This window comes from Emys orbicularis, chromosome 2 (genome assembly GCF_028017835.1).
Source record: "Emys orbicularis isolate rEmyOrb1 chromosome 2, rEmyOrb1.hap1, whole genome shotgun sequence".
Lineage (NCBI taxonomy): Eukaryota > Metazoa > Chordata > Testudines > Emydidae > Emys > Emys orbicularis.
The window spans coordinates 210,405,244-210,428,139 of record NC_088684.1 but is presented as its reverse complement, the minus strand read 5'-3'; positions in this window follow the sequence as shown (position 1 = coordinate 210,428,139).

The window sequence follows — 22,896 nt, the reverse complement described above, 5'->3', positions numbered from 1 at the left end:
TAATGGAGATATCCCATCTCCTAGAACTGGAAGGGACCTTGAAAGGTCATCAAGTCCAGCCCCCTGCCTTCACTAGCAGGACAGGCTACCCCTCTGATACTTGACAAAGATATATAAGGTACAGCAGGGGTAGGCAACCTATGGCACGCGTGCCGAAGGCGGCACGCAAGCTGATTTTCAGCGGCACTCTCACTGCCTGGGTCCTGGCCACCGGTCCGGGGGGCTCTGCATTTTAATTTAATTTTAAATGAAGCTTCTTAAACATTTTAAAAACCTTATTTACTTTACATACAACAATAGTGTAGTTATATATTATAGACTTATAGGAAGAGACCTTCTAAAAACGTTAAAATGTATTACTGACACACAAAACCTTAAATCAGAGTGAATAAATGAAGACTCGGCACACTACTTCTGAAAGGTTGCTGACCCCTGAGGTACAGTTTTCTGACCTGTGAATTATTATAGTCGCAATGCTGTGAACTAAGGATGGAAAAACAGCTTTAACTTCATTTTTTCTTGCTTTTGTCAGTTTGTGTCACAACTACAACTTTTAAGAGAGGGATATAATGGATCTTTAAAATGTCTTTAAAAATCAAAAGTAGTTTTAAAAAGAAGTGGTAGGTGTGTGTGTGTGTGTGTGAGAGAGAGAATGAATCTTCTGCTAATATCGTCTTGGCTCTGAATCTCTGTTGAACTTGATAGAATTTTAATAAAACTGCTACAGTACTGAAGTTGCCTCTCAGTCTTTGTGGTACTACATGAGACAATGTCTTTGAATTCTTAAGGGGTCCAATTTGCATACAAGTGTCAGTGCGTAGCATTATATATTTCTATACTAAATATAATAAGCACTAATGATAAGATCCATCAAAAGGAAAAAATGAACAAAAGGAATTTCAGCTCTTATCTTTGTGTCGGTGTTTCTTGGCATTAGTGATAATAGGAAATAGTTTCAAATACAAAGACCAGTATGCTAGCAACAGTTATCCAACTAAAGTACCCCCACTTACATGTAATATGTCTAGATGTAGTAGGTTGTATTGTCTTGACTCTTAAAGATATCTATTGAAATTACATCAGACCTGAAAGATTTGTAGACCTTATACAATGGGACAGTTAAAGTCCTTTCATGAAACCAGAATGGTCTTTGATACTATATAATACATAGTTCAAGAGTTCACTTTACATTACTATATAGATTGGACTCAGTGTGAAATGGAATGAAAGTCACAAATTGCTTCAGTTTATTTCAGTGGACTTCCGTTCCATGTATTATGAAGGTAAACTCCACTTATCTCAAATATTTTCTTTATCCATAAGCAGATTCCATAAGCTGCACTACAAAACTGGTTAGGTCTCCTCCTTTGCTCAGTGAAAACTGTGGGAGGAGAAGAGAAGTTTGTTGACCAATATATGCGGATAATATGTATTATCCTCAGCGTTAAGCACAAATATTATAGCAGTTATGTAGCTTAGATTGCCCTATACCTTTAGTACAATCCTGTTCATTTGTGCTAAGTATCCCATAACACCTTGCATTAGCTGAAGTAAGCTTTGGCTTAAGTAGATAGGAAACTGCCAGGTTCAGGACATATGAATATTTTACCATAGCAACAGGTAGGGAGTTGCCTTCATGGCTTTGTATCTGGAATGTTAATACCCAAAACAAAAATAAGGAAAGGAACAGGACAACAAGTAAAGGAACTGGGACAAACTGATGGGTTGAATTTTAGTGACTTGTAAAGAAATGTGTAACTTGTAAAATCATCCTATAAATATTACCAGCTGAAATGTGTAATTTTGGGAACACACTTTCTGCATAAGGTGAATGTTGCATGAGATCATTTCCTGGAGACTGGTATCATGTAGAATCTTTGTCCTGTACTATATTATTATTGGCTCAGAACAATAAACCTGACTGATATTGATTATTTGCTCCCTTGAGTATATTTAATAATGAACCAAAGTGTGGGCAAGCAATTAACTATACAATTTATCAACAAGTTGTTGCTATTTTTCACCTCCGCACACCCCAGGGACTGGAGGTGGTGGGGCAAAAAGTTGACATTGTCAGCTTCCACCCATGGAGTGGAGGCCATGTCTTGTTTTTTTCTGTGACTGTGGCAGATAAAGAGATGATGATGTTGGTTCCCCGTACATCTATTGGGACTAGTATAGTCTCCAGCTCAGAAAATGACTGTCAGAGGGTGAGATGAAGAGACCCTGTACATTATGCCTGATGCTTGTGGGGAAGGGGAGAGAGAATGCAGCATTGAAAAGCTGGGTTGAAGCTATAGTGAAACATTGTTTATAGGGAATTATTTGTGCCAGATCCTCACCCATGCCAGTTCTGCACCTGTTATAGGTGAAGGGGACAGGGAACGGGAGCCATAGGTCATTAACTCTGAAGCCTCATGAGCACAGTTTATATGTCAGTATTGTTAATTATGTCACCGCTGATCATTTTAGCACTAATATCCAGGTGATATGCTTATCTCACAATCTTTAACTGCATCTCATAACTTCCCGATGCCAAAAGCCCTGATTGTCCCCTAAGCAGCTACTAACACCCCCAGTTTCTCCTCTGATAACTTTTGTATCTGAACCCTTTGAGGAAGACTCAGGAAGCTTGATAACAGCAAAGGTAAGGCTTATTCCTCTCAGTCTTTCACACAGCTCACACTCTTCTTTTCCTTCTCCTCTCTCACCGCCTCTTCCCTTGGTGCATCCTGGGAATTGTAGTTTCTGGAACAAAGATTATTTTAAGAAATTGTTTTTAAAGTTTGCTAAAGGTGCTGGGTTGACAGGACTGGAAATGGATGTCCTGCATTTGTCAACAGAAAAAATGCAGCCTGGGCACATCTGTCACACTACTCCACCAATGTGCTTCAACACTGACATGGAGGGACCACCACGCAGGATGAAAGAATAGTTCATTCTCTCTCTCTCTCAAGTCCTGGCCTCTGAACTGAGTCTGCCTATTGTGGTAAGGACACTTGTATACTAAGAACTGAATTGAGACCACTAGCTCATTTCATGCAGGTTACCTCAAAAAACCTTTCAAACAATGATAATCTTTTATGACTACCAACGATGGCCACATTTGAACCCGTGAACTCAAGATGAGAACCTCTGTATCTTATTACCAATCCCTCGGTGCCAGCCAGTGTGTTTGCAATAAAAATTTAATCATAGTCTCTGCCTAAATTTAATATGTCTTTTTGAGAAATGAAAGGAACACACAAAAGTCCTTCACACTCTGACCTTACAGTTATTGCAGCAGACCTGCGTGAAGGTGACAAATTCTCTCCCTTCTTAATTTAGGAAATTAGGTTCCATATGTTCCACAATATCTCTGCTACTCTGGAAAGCAGCAACAGCTGAGTGGGCATCAGCAGTTGTTCCATACAATGTTTTTGGTGGCGCTTTCCACCCCCGCTTGAGATGGAATGTTGGGGGGAGGGGAGGACTGTTTTATTAACAATAGTGGATGCAGCAGGCAGGCAGAGTTATAGGAACGAGATCTTTATTGAATATGCAGAGGCCAGCATTATATCCTGATAGGCCTGTGTTTGTCTCATAGCAGACTGGCCCCAGAGCCTCATGTGCCCCACTAAACTGGATCCCTCTTGAAGCCTGAGCCTTTTTCTTTAGTTCCACTCACCATAATACCAACACCACCTCTTGTGACCACATGTGCCATGCTTAAGCACAACTGCTGTCATATCTTCTCTCTGTTTTATTTCCATTTTTTTCCTCTTTCCTATCCTCTTCTGACTGCTCTTAATTCCTTCGTGCCCACGGCTGGGAAATGACGGACTTAAATATGAAGAAAAATGGGGAAGTCACATGCAGAGTTGTAAATTACATAATACCTTTTACAGAATGTCTGGGTATAAATATTGTCCCTGATTCACCATCACCCTTACGCCAATATTATGCTAGTGTGACTGCATTGATTTAAATATAAAACTGGTGTAACGGAATGATGACTCATAAGCTATGATTCATATATTTCCCTATCTATCCCACACGTGGCCATGGAAGAGAACCCCTAAATCTGAGCTCCATATTTCAAAGGAGGTGGAAGAGAATGTGAGCTCACTTGCACAGCCCCCTTAAATCCTATCTTGTCATTTGCAGTGGGGGCACATACATTTCTCAGCTTATGGGGCCTGCCCCTAAGAGAAATGTGATGTATCATCATCTTGCTTCATTAACAAAAATCTTGACTGATAACTAAAACTAGAAGAAAAAAAGCCATAATTAATGATCATTCTAGAATAACTCAGCATTTTATCCCCCTGCCTTTTATCCTTAGGGAGGCATCAAGTTTTTAAGGTGCAGGGGCTGTTTGACTTCCTTAACGAAGACTTCTACCACCAACGTAGGCACACACAGCTCTTTGCTTTTATTGCTAATGCGATGGATTCGTGGTGATTCCCTGTTACAAGCCCCATTCAAGTTATTTACAACTGCAGCAGAGGGATCAAAACAACACTGTGATAACTAGCCTCCATTGACACTGTCAGGTTTCCAGTTCTGAAAGAAAAATGTTGTTTCTAGCCCACAGCGACCCGTGTGCTGTGCATTTTGATGCAGATTTTTATTACACAGTCGGAAGCACAGGAGTCATGGCTTGTAAAGGGGCTTAGATCAATACCTGAAAGTGATGAAGTCACGTCAGCAACAGGGTCAGCAGGCAACACATGTGGTACTTGCCCCTTGGCATCAATCTCCAGGGAGGAGGAGGAAGTGCCTTTCTAAAGAGCCTCAGACTGTACATGCACTTAATTAGAGCTTTCACTAAGGCCTACAATTAGTTAAAATAATGGAGTGTTTCTGGAAGAGTTGGTGACTAATCCCATCTTGTTCTTATTGTAGGTATCCAGCCGGTTGTTGCTATTCATTATTTGTATTGTGGCAGCATCTAGAGAGGCCCCAGCCCCTTATGATTATGCACTGTATAGAACAAAGACGTGACCTGTTCTGTAGAGCTTAAAAAAATTTAAGCATTTTCCTTCCTTGATCTTTGTGCAGCAACCTGAGCCGCTGCCACTGCTGCTGCAGCAGCTTGAACTTTTTTGTGTGTGGTGAATTATAATTTAGGAGTAAATTTTAAAGCTCATGAGAATGAGAGACTAACACTTCTGGCAAGGGCAGGGCAGAGCACAGCGTTGGCAGGCAATGGCCAGGGTTCCCCACTTAGCTCTGCTCCTGTGCTTTCAGCCTCATCTGGGACATCCCTTGCTCTATCCGGCTTACTCTGTCATTATCAGAGACATCCAGCCTAATCAGCAGCAGGACCCAGTAATCTTCTGCCAGGTCCCACTGATCTGCCATATTAAATTTCAAAAGGTTTTCTCATGCTTACCCTGCACACTGTGCCATTGATGTGGCATTGCAAAAATGGCTCAGCTGTGGAAGGGCCTCATCAAAGTTTCAGGGCTGATTCAATTCTAGGTTCAGAGAGTTGAACTTTAACCAAACCATGCTTACCATGAAGCATTACCTCTTGATCTATGTCTCTTTGTAATGAAATATGCCAGAACGGCAGCTAGTTTTACAGTTTTCCTGTGGCATAATCCAGCAAGATGTCTGTAAGCAATTTCTGCATTATAGTCCCTATTTATATCTGCAATTAAAGAAACAAATATCATGGTTATCTTTCTAATTTCATAATTACCTCTTTGAAATAATAACCGCATTCCAGGTGTTTTCTAAAATAAAACAGCCAGGGAAATTAATTTCAATTAGAAGGGGAAAAAATACAAACTGAAGTGGAGTTGGAAAAAAAAAACCTGACACACTTTTCTTGGAGGGTACTTCATTTAGATAATTAAATCTCGGCAGTGTGAACCATTGGCTGTGATGCCCTTTAAAGAATGACATTCAAAATACATTAATCTGCTGAATTCTGAGGCTTCCCAACAGGTTAAAACACACCTGGAGGCAAAAAGCCTGTAAATTCTTAATAAGAATGGATAGTTTTTTGGTAAGTAGTACAGATGCTTTAGGCTTTCTTGCTTAGATGAAATAATAGTGTTAGGAAACCTGAGTGTATACATGTAAATGCATATAAAGCAATTACAAATTTATTGTGTGTGTGTGTGTGTGTGTGTGTGTGTGTCTTGGCGTTCAGAAGAAACATGAGTCTATACGCTCAAAGGATAGTGGAGAGTCTACCAAGAACCACACTTACGTTTTAATGATCCATTGCAGACATTTCTCCTTTTGTTTTGTATCCCCCTCAATCACTCTGCCTACTCTCTTTGTATTGTCTTGTGAGCACCATGCATCCTCTTTTCTTCCTAATGCTTGACAGGGTAGCAGGGGGACACCATTTGCAGTGAGATATGTGGAAGGGAGCTTGTAGAGACCTGCCAGATCTGGCAGCCTTCAGGAGAAAGTTATGCTCATTAAAGCTGCAAGTCTAAAACCGAACTGCATACTAACTCCTCTCTCATTCTTTAGTTCAAGGCCACCCCAAAGATCCTGAAGCAGAGCTCATAAGAACGTACAACAAGGCATAAAAAACAAATTCTGGAGGTCACAACTTTTCTTATGAATATTTCAAAATACATTTGTTGACACTAGGTGTGTTAGGAGTTGTCATTACTGAGGTGTGACTCTCAAGAGGTTTGGCATTTTGGTTCAGAAAAGCACCCAAAAGCTTGGATCTTAGACTTTATGTGAAACTCTTAAAACTGGGCTAGGAATTTCATATGAGCTGGCTGGTAATGCTACACCAACAAAATTTCTTGTGGCACTGATGTACAGACAGAGAATGGCCAAAATTAAACATAAATGTGATTCTCTGGTATGTCATCTCCTGTGAGCTGAGTCTACTCCTGTGGCCTCAGTCCGAGCATAAACCACTAATGTTTGTGTCCTGGTACAAACGTTTGTGTAACGTCTAGACCAGCATTTATAATTGCATTAGTTACCGCGAGTAAATTGGCAATCCATTAACTCAAATTTAAACAGGACCACAGACTTAAGTCTAAACAAATCCTGTGTGTGAACTCATTAAGGGGCATGAGTGAGAAACAGAATTCAAAATGGGCAGCTCCAGTAAAAATACTGTACGCCTGGAGGGGGAAATGTTTCAAATGGGGTGTTGTTTGACACACTGACAGGGTAGATACTGGTATATATGAAATCCTTTGCATCATGACTTAGAGAGACTTTCCTTGCAGGGAAAGCATTCATAATTATCTCAGTAAGGTATACATTCATTTGCCTTAGACATATTTTTCATAATTGCTCTTCTTTTCTTTGCTAATAAGCAAAGCTACTTGTATTTAAAGACTTGCTCCCTCCTAGCCTGCCTTTTTCTTCCTCTTTGATCCTGCAGTGAAATCATAGCACTGTGTTATTTGTGATATTACAATCATTTCCATGGCAACAGACTGATGTCCAAAGCACAGGACCATGACTTCAGTGTGGGATCAAGCAGGAGGATATAAAGTCCTTATTAAAACACATACTTTGTCAATAAGAGTAAAGGGAACTCATAAAAAAATCCATTAATTTTATTATTCATTCTCCTTTCCAAGTTAGCACTAGCGCAAATGAAAGTACCCCCTTTAAAGGATCATTTGGTTTCTGTTTGTTGGTTTTGATTGTTCAGACTTTGGTTTTGATGGCTTTGGGGAGATATGAACTAAAAGGCAATGCAGCAATGATTTATTCAAGAATTTGTTTAAGGGCCTGATTGTGCAGCTTTTTCTTCTATTGAGTTGTACTTACTCACACAAGTAGTCCTGTTAAAGTCAATGAGACTGCTTGTAAAAGAACTATTCAATGGGTGAAATTCACACTGGCACAAATGGGTCACGCAAAGACTATGCCCCACTTAAGTACTCAAAATATGTGGGACTTAAGTGGTGCATAAACCTTGCGCAGGCTCTCTGCACAGGGGTGAATTTTACCCTCTGTGAGTCAGGATTGCACAATTGGGCCCTGTAATGTGGTGCTGCTCTTGGGCATGAGTGCATATTCCAATGCCGTCTTCCAAGGTGTAGTTCCTTAAGGCTGAAAAGTGACTGCAGGCTGAAAGCAGCACCTGCTATAAACAGAAGCAGTATCACTCAGTAGAGAGAGACTCAGGATCAGGGAAGGGGAGGGCTCTCTCTGCACGGGTCCAGTGGAAGGGCTAAGAGGGAAACACTTGCAGGAGTAGCGGTTGGCTGGGAGGACGTCTGAGCTAGGGCCGGTTGTGAAGCTCTGAAAGAAAAGCTGCAAGGACAGTGGAGCTCTGGAAGAAGAACTAGACAAGTCCCTAAGGGGGCACCGAGACTGCTTTCAGTTCCTTTGTTTTGAATCTTTGTTTTGAAGTTAATACGGGAAAGCTCTGATCAAAGAAACTGGGGCTGTTCTGTTGGGAGTACAATTTCACCTACCTGCCCTCGCTGGTGCATCTGCTCCAAATGTGTATTTTTATGGGGGCTGATGAGACTCCGCATTAGACACTTACACGGGAGCAAGAAGGAGAGATGGACATTCGGACAGAATGGAGACTGTGCAGGCCTCTTAAAGATTTATTGCGATAACAACAATGGCCAATGTGAAAACAACATGGGCGACAGGCTTGTTGGGCAGATGGCGCCCTATTCTGTTACAGCATGGAGCCATGTTCCTGGAGATCAAGACTGTCACAGATGTGTCCAAGGGGTGGGAGTCCTAAGGTTTCTTTTGATCCCACGTCTCCTGCACGGCAGAGAATGACACAAGGCCTTTCTGTTATGGTCCCCTTCCTCATTTTAAAATGTTATATTTGTTGCGGGCTAGCTTGAAGGATACTTTTTATGTTGAAGGTGCAATTCTGAATCTCTAAGCTCCAATCATTGTCCCAGTCACTTCAATAGGAGTTGAAGTTGCTATTCCTCTACAGTTTGCTGGGGTGGCAGACAGTAGGTTAAAAAAAAAAAAGGCCAAATTTTCAACTGGTGTAGCTCCACCGAAGTTTCTAGCTTAAAATACAAATTCACATGAACTACATGGACAAACAATGAGCCTCCAGTATCCTGACCTGACTGGAGAGGTGAATGATATTCCTCCAAATTTCACTGAGCATTACCGTAAAAAACCAAAACCAAAACCAACCAACCAACCAACCAAAAAAAAAAAAAGAAAGAACTGCTGCCTGCCCCCACCTCCACAAAAAGGAAACAAGTCACTTCAGTAAGGGCCTAAAAGCTAGTCTGGAGAATGATTGTGATTGTGGCAGCACTATGAAAAGTCCCCCATTCTCGCACAATGGGCCTGGTTCTCCTCTGACTTATGCCAATGCAAATCAGGAGTAACCCCATTAAGGTCAACGGAATTACATGGGTGTAATGCTGGTCTAAATAAGAGGGAAAATCAGGCCCTCATTTCAGTGGGTAAAGACAGCAAGTAGGCATCAGGATCTCATCTCCCATCGATGCATGCAGTGATTTATGCATAGAACTCCTCATTAGCGTTACTGGGGAACAGATATTTACATTATTAAACAGGGCTTTTTCTCTGATGCCTGAAGTCAGTGAGCATAGGGCATATTACTAAGCCTGTGGTGAAGGAGATTTAGGAGAAGAAATGGCAAAAAAGGAACAGGAGAGATTAAAAACAATCTCAAACCGAGTAACTAGAGGAATTCTTTCAGATTTTTTTTTGAAGCCAAGAATTGTTTGACAAGCAACCTTGTTTAACCGTATTGAAGCAGTGGTGCAATCTCATTTTAAAAACTAGTGTGTGTATGTGTGAGAATACATGAATCCTAGCACTATAATGGGGGGGATGGCACACACATAAAGGACAGTAAAAAGTTAAGGGTGCGGAAAATGAGCACCCTTCATTGCTCCCTAGTGGTTGTTCCAAATCCGAAGGAGCCCTAAATTACAATCCAACTTTCAACATTATAGCATTGGAAACACTGCCATGGCTCATGCTATTTCTTCAAGTTAGTTTTTCTCTCTTTTCCTTTTAATGGAATGAGGGAAGATTAATTTCTGATCTGGTTACTTGACCCCTTCCTTCAAATATATCTAAGGCTAGATTATGTCTTCAAACACCAGCGTTTTGCTTTTTCCTCTGAAACGCTATTGCAGGATGAAATGGAACAGCCTCTTTCTGTAACCCAAAGCCAGGAATCACAGCAAACTGGTAAGAGTTAATCTTTATTAGGTGGATGCCTATAGGCCCAGCACAGACTCTATAGTCCCTCTATATTCTCATGCTTACCATTTCCTTTATTGATTTGCCTGTCTAAATGAGTACTTCTAAGCTCTGTGGGAGTTTTCCAATTAGATAAAAGGCAATTCATGTCACCCTGCTGCCGCACTAACAGCCATAACCAAGAGAGCACATTGAGGACTTCTCAGCAGAACAACCTAGTTTAATCAAGGCGACCCCCTTCAGAGCTACCTCATCTGCAGGACATTTCTCTTAATATGCAATGCTTTCTTTATTAGAAGTTTAGAATAATGGGCTGCAGCTAACCTAACAGCTGTGGTTGAGTTTTATAGGCCAACTATATGGTTAGTGGAGAAGATGCATGAGCTTTCCTTCCATAGGCTGTTTTTGGAAAGTGCTACTTCTCAAATGAGAGAGTGGGTGTTGTGCACACGGCTCAGTGCACTGCTCCAATCAAAGCTGCCAGAGGCATGACCCTTTTTCAAATTAGAACAAAATGTCTCAGAAGAATGTGGCTGTTGCTAAAGGAATGTTGCTGCCACTGTGAAATCTGCCCCTTTGAATCTGACAACCTGCTAATGTACAGAATCCAAAGAAAGTTGTGCTCCGAGTTCTGTATCTTCTGGTGAAATATAGATTCTGAGTTTTGGTGTGAAAAATGTGTCCTGTCAGATGCTCAGAACTCTTTGAACACCCCAATGAGAAATAATGTGTATGTGGCAGAGAACTCCTGGACAGGGGTGGGTAAACTACAAAAGAGGTGGGGATTGGGTTCCATTCAATTAAGCATGGAACAATTCTGCTGCTTATCCCAATCTAAATAATTTGAATTTCCCCTGCTACATGCTTCTTTCAACTTCTTCTGCCAAGTGGTCTGCCTTCCCAACTGATCTGCCAAGAGCCACTCCTGGCACTTGGTGACTCACCTTTTGGTCTCTCACAAGATCCCTGCACTTAGTGGCCCTGGCTTTAACCCCACAACTGGTTCTGAGAACTCTCCCATTTGTTGTTCTAGTCACCCAATCTAGACTCCTGGCAACATGTGGCTCTTCCTCCCTATGAACATGTGGACAGGTGCTAGACTTCGTGCAGCCTCCATTCCCAGTAGCGTCCCAGCATTCCTCCTGTCACACGTATCCAAAAGTTTCTTGGTGTTGCTCAACAGACTCCAGCAGAGCCTCTCTCATTTTGGGCCGTGCTGTGGTATTTACCACTGGCTGGGGTAGAGGAGAGTGTGGAGTCAATACCTCCACAGTAGTCTTGGGTGTATGGGACAGCACAGGCTGAACCATCCTTTGTCGATGGGAAGCAGGCTGCACCATTCTAATGTGCTTGGAGGAGGATTGGCTATGGCTCTGCATCATTCTAGTCCCCTTTGGGGAACATTGAGGGAGAAGTTCCCAGGCTTCTCTGAGCACAGGGATTGTAATTGTTATAGGCTTTAGTGCAAATTGTGCCAGTGGGGATTATAGGGATCTGTGAGCGATTTTTTAAAACTGATAGCAGGAAGCCAGGCAGGAGGAGGGATGGGGAAAGTTTCAAGCAGAAACTCTCCAGTGAAGCAGAAAGATACAAAACAGTTTTAGGTGTGTAGTAGTATGCCTTTAAATTGTTTGTGAGCCCTCTAATGGCACTCGTGTGTAAGCCTTCTGGCCAAAAGCTCTAGGGGGTTCTCTGCTCGCATATGTTGATGAACAAGGAAGAATGGCCACAGGATGGCTGCTTCATGTGCATAAGCTATTTATCCAGAACTCCAGATGGACATGAGCTCCAGAGGGGAAAGAATTCTCTGCTCCATCTATTGGTAAACAGGGGGAAATATAACTACGGAGAGAGTTTTATTTGCACAAGCTTTCTACCCAGAATTCCTCCAGTGCCAATTTGGGAGTCACCATAACTATACACAAACTCAGAATTGGTTGGGTAGAGGAACTGAATTAAGAAAGGGAGAAGAGTGTCTATCTTGTGGATTGGAACCTGCTGCAGGGTGTTATATACCATTGGTTCCCTATTCACAGTGGATTTTATACTGTTGCAGAGAACTTTGCATTGGGAGATATCACAGAGATGACTTCTAGGTGGGGTGCAGCAGTGAGAGGGACTTTTTCTGAAGTGGCAGCAGAGGACACTTTCCCCTGCTATACTTTGAGGAGAATAATACTATGACAGTTACAGTACAACCATACACTCAATATTTATTAGACAAAAAAAACAAACAGTTAATGAAGTACATCTCATTCATTTCTTTTCAATAACAATATCAAGCAATTTGCAGTTTGACACTGTCAGGTCAAATTTTTACAAAATTAAAGTAGTGTAATCCAAATAAAATAATAATAATTAATAAAAATTCCATTGGAAGCTATCTTTTTAAACAAATAAACATTCCTCTGCAACGTTTGCAACCCAAGTATTGTGGCATTCTGTTAGAGCATGAGATGCAGAAAGTGAAACTGAGTGATCTATTTTCATTGCTCAAATTGAGAGAAGTGTAAAAAGTAAACTTCATGACTAGTAAAGAGTAATGGAGAGGCTGAAAATTATTTAATTATAATAGTCTAAAACGTTGTTACTAACAAAGGTGAGGAAATCTGTTGTTTGAAACTATGATTTTGAAACTTTTTAACAGATATTTTACACAATTACTTAATGACTGTTTATTAACCTTAAAGGTTCTTTTAACCTTGTTTCACATCATCTAAGGGACTTAATCTTGCCCAGGATTATGTAGTCATGTAATGGACACTGCATCACAGGGCAAGGCAAATAGAACTAAGGTTGCATTGGCACCTTACCTCTGAATATCACAACTCTTGTGGGTTTAAATCCTATACATAAAAGTCCCAGCACTTTTTTTATTTTTTTAATTTTGCATTGAACACGCACACATTAATAGCTCACTCAGTGCTGCAATGTAGTGATTGCCGTTACTATATAGTGTCTAATTTCTTGTGTACAGACTAGCTTTGTTTTATCTAGTTCTCTATGTGTTTAATTGCCTAATATTTTGCTGTATGACATGAAAAAAACCTTTCTAGCTGTATGGGTAGTTAAGCTCTGGAAAAGGCTTCCAAGGAAGGTTATGGAATCCCCGTCACTGAAGGTTTTTAAGAACTGAAACACCTGTCAGGCATGGTCTAGGTTTACTTGGTCCTGCCTCAGTGCAGGCCCCTTCCTGCCCTACATTTCTATGCTTTTATAAAGAGCAGGTGTTCAGAACCTTGTAGCAATAAAAGAAGAGCCAGGTTATCTTTTGATCAAGAAATTTGCTCTAGTGTTTGGAAGGAGTGAGGTGGAAGATAAATGAAGATCAGCATTCAATTAGCAGTTTTATGGATACTACTGTAGATTATAAAAAATGGAGGCTTTGAATACAAATGTGTACATGGTTCTGGTCAGGGAAATATTAGATCACATGGCATTTCTGACCAATTGTGTAAAGTTCTGAAAGCCTTCCATTGTTGGAAGACAGGGATGATGGGTTTTATTTCTGATAGCCTGAGGGAGTCTCATGGGAAGGTTATATTGAAGATATATTTCATGAGCACAGACCATGATTTTGGGACGCTTCAGGTTAGCATGAGGATGGGCACTGTGTTAGAATCTAGATAGCTAGAACAACCTCATCATAGGGCCTAATTTTGCCTCTGTTCAAGTTAACTGCAAAATTACCATTGATAGAATCAGATGCATAGATTCTAGATTTTGCTCTGTGCTTCTGAAACGTGGGGGAAAGAGCACAGGCAGCTTCTTCAGACTTATAAGTATCTGGATAACATTCTCATCCTCTGTGGATCGGGCACAGGGGAAGACACGTAACACATATTGACCAGTGAGTCACATGCTCTAGCTGAATGTGTATGCTTCTCCACTTCATAACAGTCCCAAATTGCATCTGTCTGCAAAACTCTTAGTGCTTACCCAACAGAACACTTTCTGCTGGCAGGTGTCCTAGAGCACAGGATGCATCTGCTGGCATCCCTTTAGCAGCACTGACTGGAGCAGGATTTGGCCCACAGAATTTAGTGATGGAAAGGACCTATTAGGTAATCTTGTCCATCTGCTTGGCTAGTTCATGATTGTTTCCTACAGTGTATTTTCTAGTGTTTCATCTAGTTTAATTGAATCAAGTGACAGAGCTTCCACTACTTGCCTTGGGGAACATCTTTCAAAATCTAATAGACTTCTCTGTTAGGAGACATTTCCTGATATGCTGCCTAGATTTTCACTTGTTTAACTACCATTGGTAATTGTATAATGGCAATGGTAATTATCATTGCTATCTTCATTAGCAAAATACTGTAGCCAATTCTGAATTTAGCTGGCATTTTAGATCTCCCACTGCTGGTGGAAAATAGAGCTGGTCAAAACTCAGAATACCCATTCCGTGGGAAATTCCAAGATTTTGAAAAATGTTTTGTTACTAATTGGAACAAAAAATTGAATTTTTTTTGGTGTAAATAATTTTTAAAAAATAAAATATAAAATAAATATAAAATATGCAAATAAAATACTGAATTCAAAAGTTTCATTTTGAAGAAAAATGTTTAAAACAAAATGTTTCAATTTTTCAAAATGAAACTTTTGAATTCAGTATTTTATTTGCATGTTTTTAAATTTCATTTTTTTTAAATGATTAAAAAAACTGCTCAGATTAATATTGAGTGAAACATCTTCTATTTTCTTCTTCAAATTGTCTTCTGGTTGATGTTGTTATGACACAGTTTGACACTTTGAATCAAACGGCCTGCAGGATGTTTCAGTTCTGTGGAATCAGTAGTTTCTGATGGAAAACTTCCTTTTGGAAATTTCTGACCCTGCCAGGTGGGAAAGTTGCTCTAGCGTGTTGGTTTTGTTATTGGTGTTGGAATTCCTTCTTGTTGCTGAAGATACATTGATATGTCATTCTGTCCACTGCATGCTTATGAGCCATAGTCAGGTGGATTTGTTTCTGAGTATAAGGCATATTCTGAGGCAGGATGAATTTTAGATGCTATTACTTTCATTAGAAATGCAGCACGTATAGGTTGGCAAGTGTTAATCTTGATAGAGCGCAGTCATTATTTCAGCTTCAGTGCATTTTAATCATGTTTCTTTTGTCAAACATAGCAACAATTCCAATTTTTGACCAAGGTCTCTGTTTCTTTCTACACCCACACATATATATCAGGAACATAACAGAACAAAAGTGCTATGGCAGTTGATATGCTTTAGCCAAACAAGTTATGGGTCTCCATATAGGAGTAACTGGGTGAAATTTAACCACCTGTGATGTTCAGGAGGTCAGACAAGATGATATAATGGTTCCTTTGGACCTTAAATTCTATGAATCAATGCTAGTAGCCAGTGGTAGAAAATTTAAAATGTGTGGCTATTTTTTTAAGCATAAGCCTAACTGCCTGCTATTCCAGGATACATTTAATACTCTAGTCCACAACAGTATTTAAGGGAAGAAGGACATCTAGTAACAGGAAGGGAAATTAAACAGTGGCTCTTCTTCTCCAAGCCCTATTGCTAGGAGGGTTTGCAATTCATAGCCAAACCATAATATTGGGCAATTTCAAATGCACAAAAGATGAGTACCAGCATGCTCTGCTGAACTGGGGGCTCAGAGATAGGAATTCCTGAGTTCTTATCCTGACTCCATGACTGGTGCGTTGTTTAGTCTGGGGCAACTCATGCAGCCTCTCTATCGGCTTTTCCCATCTGTAAAATGAGGACAATAATACTTCTGACTAATGCAGTCTGAGAATTAAAATGCAAAGCACTATATAAGTGTAAAGTGTTATTTTCCAGCTTGAGAATAAATACAGGACAGTCTTCTCTTAGTATATTTTTCTGGAAGCCTTTTCCCCTTTAGAATGTGTATATTAGATTGCCTGTGTTTTTTATACGTTGGTAAAATGAAATGGCAGTAGACACAATAGTGCAGTTCCAATGGAGGACTGAAGCTCACTATTAACTAAGCATTTTTCCCAGTAATAATCACAAAATGACTGCTCTCCAATTTCTTGGTGCTGCAGGACCACAGAGGTGGTAATATTGACCGTTCCCTCCTGGAGTGGAAGGCATTCTGAACTTTCACTTAGGGTATATCTACACTGTAATTAAAAGCCCATGCCTGGCCCATGCCAGCTGACTTGGGCTAAGGGGCTATTTAACTGCAGTGTAGATGTTCAGGCTTGTGCTGGTGCCGGGGCTCTGGGACCCTACGAGACGGAAGGGACCCAGAGCCGGGGCTGCAGTCCAAACGTCTACAGCGCAGTTAAGCAGCCCCTCAGCCCGAGCCCTGTGAGCCTGAATCAGTTGGCACAGGCCAGCTGTGGCTGTCTAATTACAATGTAGACATACCCTTAGAGACATTGAACATGCCTTTGGTGTGAAATCCCTTTTACATACTCATACAGAACCAGAGGGTGCCTCTATCAAGCTGTGGCTCAAAGGGAAATCTTTGAGGGAGCTAGTAGGAAAAAGAGAGGGGATGACAATAACTGTGAGGATATAGAGGGAAGTAGAGGAGCTTCATGGACTGATTTTGTAACTCAGCCAAAGCTTTTCTTGCCTGGGAGAGACTCAGGAAAGGTCTACACTGCAATTTAAGGTGTGACTGTACCATGGATATGTATACCTATGCTAGCTTTATTCCAGCTAGCATGGATAACAATAGTCATGAAGATGTGGCATTATGGGCTTCAGCACAGGCTAGCCTCAAGTCCCCAGCGGAGTTGTACAGTCAGCACAAAAGAAGCAGAAGACACCACTAGCTCAGATATGGTGCACACTGGGGTACAATTTGGGATAGCTCAGACTCTCTTTCACCCAGATCATTAGTTGTTAGAGAGGCAGAATTCAGCCCCCTTTCCCTGAGAGCTCCAGCCATTTTTACTATCTGGCAACTACTGCACTCCCCACTTTGGGTTTATCATTTTATAGGAGCCCTTTCCCAGCATGCTTCCTTGGCAGCTGGCCCTTTAAAAGTGGGGTGAAATGGACAGCTGCAGCCCTAAGGAGATCATTTTGCCTGGGACGGTTGCAAGCTTGGAGACCTTCCCATGGGGCCAATAAGTATTTCAGCAGCTTTTCAGATATATTGTCCTACCTTCTTTCTCAGGAGGTGGCCCATCTTCACAGAACTGATGAGGAATAGGAGGAGGGCTGGGTTGAGTTGAGGAGAACTTTCATCTAAGCCAGAAGGTGGCAAGAATGGCTAAAAACAGAACAACAACAAAAGATACAACTGTAACAATTTTGGGGAATTTACACTTTCCCTGCTAGATACAGAGACTCTTATTTCCAATGAGCAGTCAAGTACATCTTAAAGGGCTTTATTTGTATTAGGGAAGATTCTTTTGTTTATCACCACTTCTACTTGATCCTATAAGTGGTTTGTCTTAAAGAGTTGCTGTCTGCTGACATGCTAGCCTTTAAAAACATTCTTTTTAGAAACTATGCTCCATATGTGCCACACTCATTTCCATATGTCTTTTCCTTTATTAGGACAACTACTAAAAATGGAATCACCAGCTGAAGTCACTATGACATTTTCTGTGACATAATTTCCACAGTTATATGTCACTGAGGACTGAGGCAAATTCCGCCCTGATTTACACCATTGACATCAGAGGGGATGCATGAGACGGAAGTCCAAATACAATAACTGATCCTTTAATTCCCAGGAGAAAGAGCAGGAGTGGATGAGTATATTAAGAAAGAAAGGACCTGATTCTCATCCCACTTATCCTGATATAAATCAATAGGCTTTCTACTAAGACAACTGAATTACACAACTATAAATGAAATCAGAATCAGATACAAAAATCTGTTTTTTTTAGAAATATCCTCCAGTGAAGGGAAAACAGGGAGAGAAATATAGCAGATATCTGGAGTAATCAGAAGTATTTCCTAGCTCTGTAACTAACTTGGATGGTCATTGCCTAACAATTGGATAGCTTTGTGACTAGTTGGCCTAGGATGCCATCACACAGTACAGACGGCATCATCTTCTATAGCACCCTATATTATCCAATTATTTTAATGTTTCCCTTCAGATTGGAATGTTAATGTTTCACATGAATAGCTAACAATATGACATTGCAATTCCCTCAATAGAGTTTGCAACAAAGTTTTAATACCTTAATAAGAAACAGAGATTGTTTGTTAGTACAAAAGACTTTGTGACTACTGACTTATGTACACCGAATTAAAAAGAATATGCAGTGGTTATATAATATATTCTTTGGAGGATTATTCCATGTAGATGACATTTATGATTTCCTGATAAAGCCATCTTTGAATCATCAGCAGTTGATTTGCAGAAATTTCCACATACACCATTGCTATTAGTCCAGAAGCTATTCTTTGTGTTTGGCTCCCTTTGGAACTTCACATTAAAAAAAAATAATCTTATTTTCTAAAGTTTTCAATGGGAACAATCAAACAAACTAATAAATAACCCACCATTTCTGTCCTGGCAGAGTTTTGCACAGGACTATTCTTCCCATATATTCTGGAATCTAAAATGAAACATGTTTAAACATATTAATAAAAAGAACAATTTTAACTGGGGACAAAATTCTTCTTTCAGACAACTCCATAACAGTCCTGTGGATGTTGGGAGAACAAAATACTGAGACAGAGCAACAGCAGTTTAGACTAGCTGAGGAACTGGCCCATTGCAATTAAGGAATTAAGATCTGCTATGTAGAACTGAGAAACAGCTAGTGTAATGACACCAACCTAAATCAGAAGATAATAATTAATTACAATGCTCTGAAGAAGTGAAGTGCCATGTAAGTCTTAAGTATTTTCATCATCTCATTTATACTCAAATAACAGAATAGGTTTTGCTTTCAATGAAACTTAAACAAAAAGTTTGCTTCTCTTGTAAATACATACTCAATTTTCCTGATATGTTCTATTTGACTGTGGAGTCAGAGAAGGAAAAAATTGATTTAATAAAATCTGACTTCCAGTATTGGTACAAAAGCTCCAGTGTTTTACCCTGAGAAGTTTTGGATTGCCGTGGATATAATTAACCACAATTTTTGAAGTTCACTAGCGCCCCAGGAACAAAGAGAAGCAGCAGCAGTAGCTACGGCTATTTTGTCAGAGGAGGAAGATACTAACAAGTCTTATTTTCCTGAATTCTGTTATGCATGATGAGAAATCTTACGGGATAATGTTATTTTCAGGATTCCTTTTTCCTCTTTATTTTAATGTAGTAGGATATTATTTGATGGTGATCTGTTTGATTTCTGTGAAAGGTGGAATCTCTGGTGGACATTGTAAAGAAGAAAAAGTCATTACTTGAACATTGATCTGTCCACTAATGTTGCACTTCTCAACTGACATAAGCATAGTTGTAATTTTGACCATCTGTCAGAGATCCACATTTGCAATGGGCCCAGCACATCAAAATTTGTCAGGCTTCTGCTCTAGACTGTTCCCAGGAAGAGACGTTTAGTGCTGCTACAGACCTTGATAAGATTCCACTGGGCACAGCTCTGATGGGTTTTTATTTTTCCTTGAAGCCATCTCCGTGCTTTTGGCCCATCTTCTCTCCAACTGGTGTGGTGGCTGGTATCTTTAGCGGTGTAGTTTCTTTGACACAAGAGGAGTAACTTCCACATTCTTACTGTAACAAATCTGTGACTTTTCCAGTATAGCCATTATGGTTATCAGCTATTCTACTCACATGCGGCATGTGGAATAGAACCCAAGATGATCATCTCCTAAAATACAGGCCTCCCTATCATTTATGCTAAAGGAAAACCCTCCGTTATGTGTAGTAGTAGGGCTTTTATCTTCTGAGAGTCATCTCTAATATATTATGTCATATTATGATATGACAGATCGCCCAACCTTTTCCACTGTGCTTCTCTTCTTTTGCATCCTACAGTGCATTCCAATTTCATATTCAATTACTTTGACCCTGGTCCCTTCTTCTTAGGTGAGTATGCCATTGATGCTTATGCACTTTATTATTTTTTTCCCCCAAGCAGTCACCATCTGCACACAGTTCAGATTCAATTAAACTAAAGCAAACCTTCCTGCTCTGTATATTTTCTTCTTGCAGTTCTTTGTCCTTCCTAGTGGGACTGTTCTGAATAACCATTCTGACATTCTTGCTATTTATTTTAAGTTATTAATAGACCAATGACCAATAGTGAATGGCACTTGTTAAATAATAGAGCCATTATCCTTGATAATATTGTATGCTGGCTGACTTTCTTCAATTAATAATTCTTTTTATTTAATAATTTCATAATTAACATATTTTTTTTTAACATTTGCTGCTTTTTGGAAGGTTTGAATTTGCTGTCACCATCACATAATTTAAGTGCATCATGCACATATTTTAACTACTGGAAACTAATAAACAGGCAATAGCACACAACTTTGCAAATGAACACAGCTTCCCAAGACTGCCCTTTAATACAAAATGTTGCCATCCTGGTCTCTGAGCCTAAGAAGGGAGAGTAATTTTGGGAAAGGTCAATGAAATGACCTTACATATCCCATAGGCCACTTCATATTCCATAGGTGATGTCAGTGAGACATGTGCCTTGTAGTGTGACATGGTCTTTGATCCTACCCTGAAAACTGATCCCGGTGAGGCTCTCTGTAGGTCCATGGATTTGTTGTGGGACTGGGGCCCTTTTTGTCAAGCTATTAGAAATCCCTTTGAAGTCAGACTCTGGGCACTGACGGAGACAGGAGAGGGACAGATTCTCTCTCCTTGTTCTAGCCCTTTTGCCCCACACGAGCAATGGAGTTTGAATCTGTCCAAAGCTGCCCAATTGAGAATATCTGTGGTGGCGGTGACACTCATATGGTACAAAGCCAGCTCCTATGTCAAATCCCCCCCACCCCAACTTAAACCCTGGCATAGAGTGTATATCGGGGGGTATGGCTGAGGAGGAAACATAAGGGTGAGGAGGAGTGTGATAGTGCACCACAAATTCTTAGCTAGCATATGGTCCCTTAGGCATATAGCCAGCTGTTGTAAATTAAATCAGCCCATAGGCTACGTTAACTTAGTAGGGGCAGCTGGAGCTTGAAAATCAGTTAGCTGTAACCATCTCCCTGAGAATCCTCTTCCTCTCACATGAAGGCAGACAACTAAAAAGTAACAAATTTTATCTGTGCTTGTATAAAAATGCTAGAAGTCTAAATACTAAGATGGGTGAACTTGAGTGCCTGGTATCAAATGAGGATATTAATATACTAGGCATCGTAGAAACTTGGTGGGATGATGACAATCAATGGAACACGGTAATACCAGGGTACAAAACATATAGGAATGACAGAGTAGGTTGTGCTGGTGGGGAAGTGACACTATATGTAAAAGGAAGCCTAGAATCAAATATAGTAAAAATCTTAAATGAAACAAACAGTACCATAGCATCTCTATGGGTAGAATTTCCATACTTGAGTAATAAGAGTATAGCAGTAGGAATATACTACCAACTACATGACTAGGATGGTGATGGTGACTGTGAAATGCTCAGGGTGATTAGAGAGGCTATAAAAATAGAAAACTCAATAATAATGGGGGATTTCAACTATCCCCATATTGACTATGTACATGTCACCTCAGGACAGGATGCAGAGATAACGTTTCTAGACACCATTAATGACTGCTTCTTGGAGCAGCTAGTCCTGGAACCCACAAGAGGAGAGGCAATTCTTGATTTAGCCCTAAGTGGTGCACAGGATCTGGTCCAAGAGGTGAATATAGCTGAACCGATGGGTACAGTGACCATAATACACTGGAACCCCACTATAACGCGCCCCGCGATAACACAAATTCTTTTATAACGCGGGGTGAGTCTGGCCCCGGCGGCTGCAGCAGGCGCGGGGCGAGTCTGGCGGGCACGGGGCGTTTGGGATCCATGCCCCATCGGCTGCAGCAGGAGCCACTCTCCCTGCAGCCCCGGCGCGCCCCTGGGGTTCTCACCTCTGTCCCCGGCAGGGCTGGCTCCAGCCCGCGTCCTTCCCTCCCCGCCGACCGATGTAGGGGTCGGCAGCGCGGAGGAGGGGAGCGCCCTGCTGGGAGCGGGCTGCAGAGTGGTGCAGAGCCCTCCCGGCAGTCGGCGCGGCAGGCCGGCGGCGGTTGTCTTCGGGGGCCCCGCTCCCCTGGCCAGAGCGCCAGCTGGAGCGCGGCAAGCCCCGCGGCCCCGCTCTCCCGGCTGGAGCTCCGGCCGGAGCGCGGCCAGCCCCGCAGCCCGGCGACCCTGGCCGGAGCGGGGCAGCCCCGCTCTCCCGGCGGGACCTCTGGCTGGAGCGCGGCAGCCCCGCAGCCCCATGACCCCGGCTGGAGCGCGGCAGCCCCGCGGCCCCGCTCTCCCAGCCAGAGTGCGGCCAGCCCCGCGACCCCGGCGGGACCTCCGGCCAGAGCGCGGCAGCCCCGCAGCCCCACGACCCCGGCAGGAGCGCGGCAGCCCCGCAGCCCCGCAACCCCGTCAGGAGCTCCGCCAGCTGGAGTGCAGCGGCCCCGCGACCCTGGCCAGAGTGCGGCTGCCCCGCGGCCCCGCTCTCCTGGCTGGAGCTTCAGCCGGAGCACGGCAAGCCCCGCGGCCCTCCCTCCCCCAGCCCGCAATCCCAAGTGCCGCCCCAGGAATCAGGCCCCGCCAGCCCTGGCGGCAGGAGGGGCCGAGTGGCGAGCGCCCCGGCTGAAGGAAGCCCTGGCCGCCCCCCTTCTCTCTCTCCTCCGCT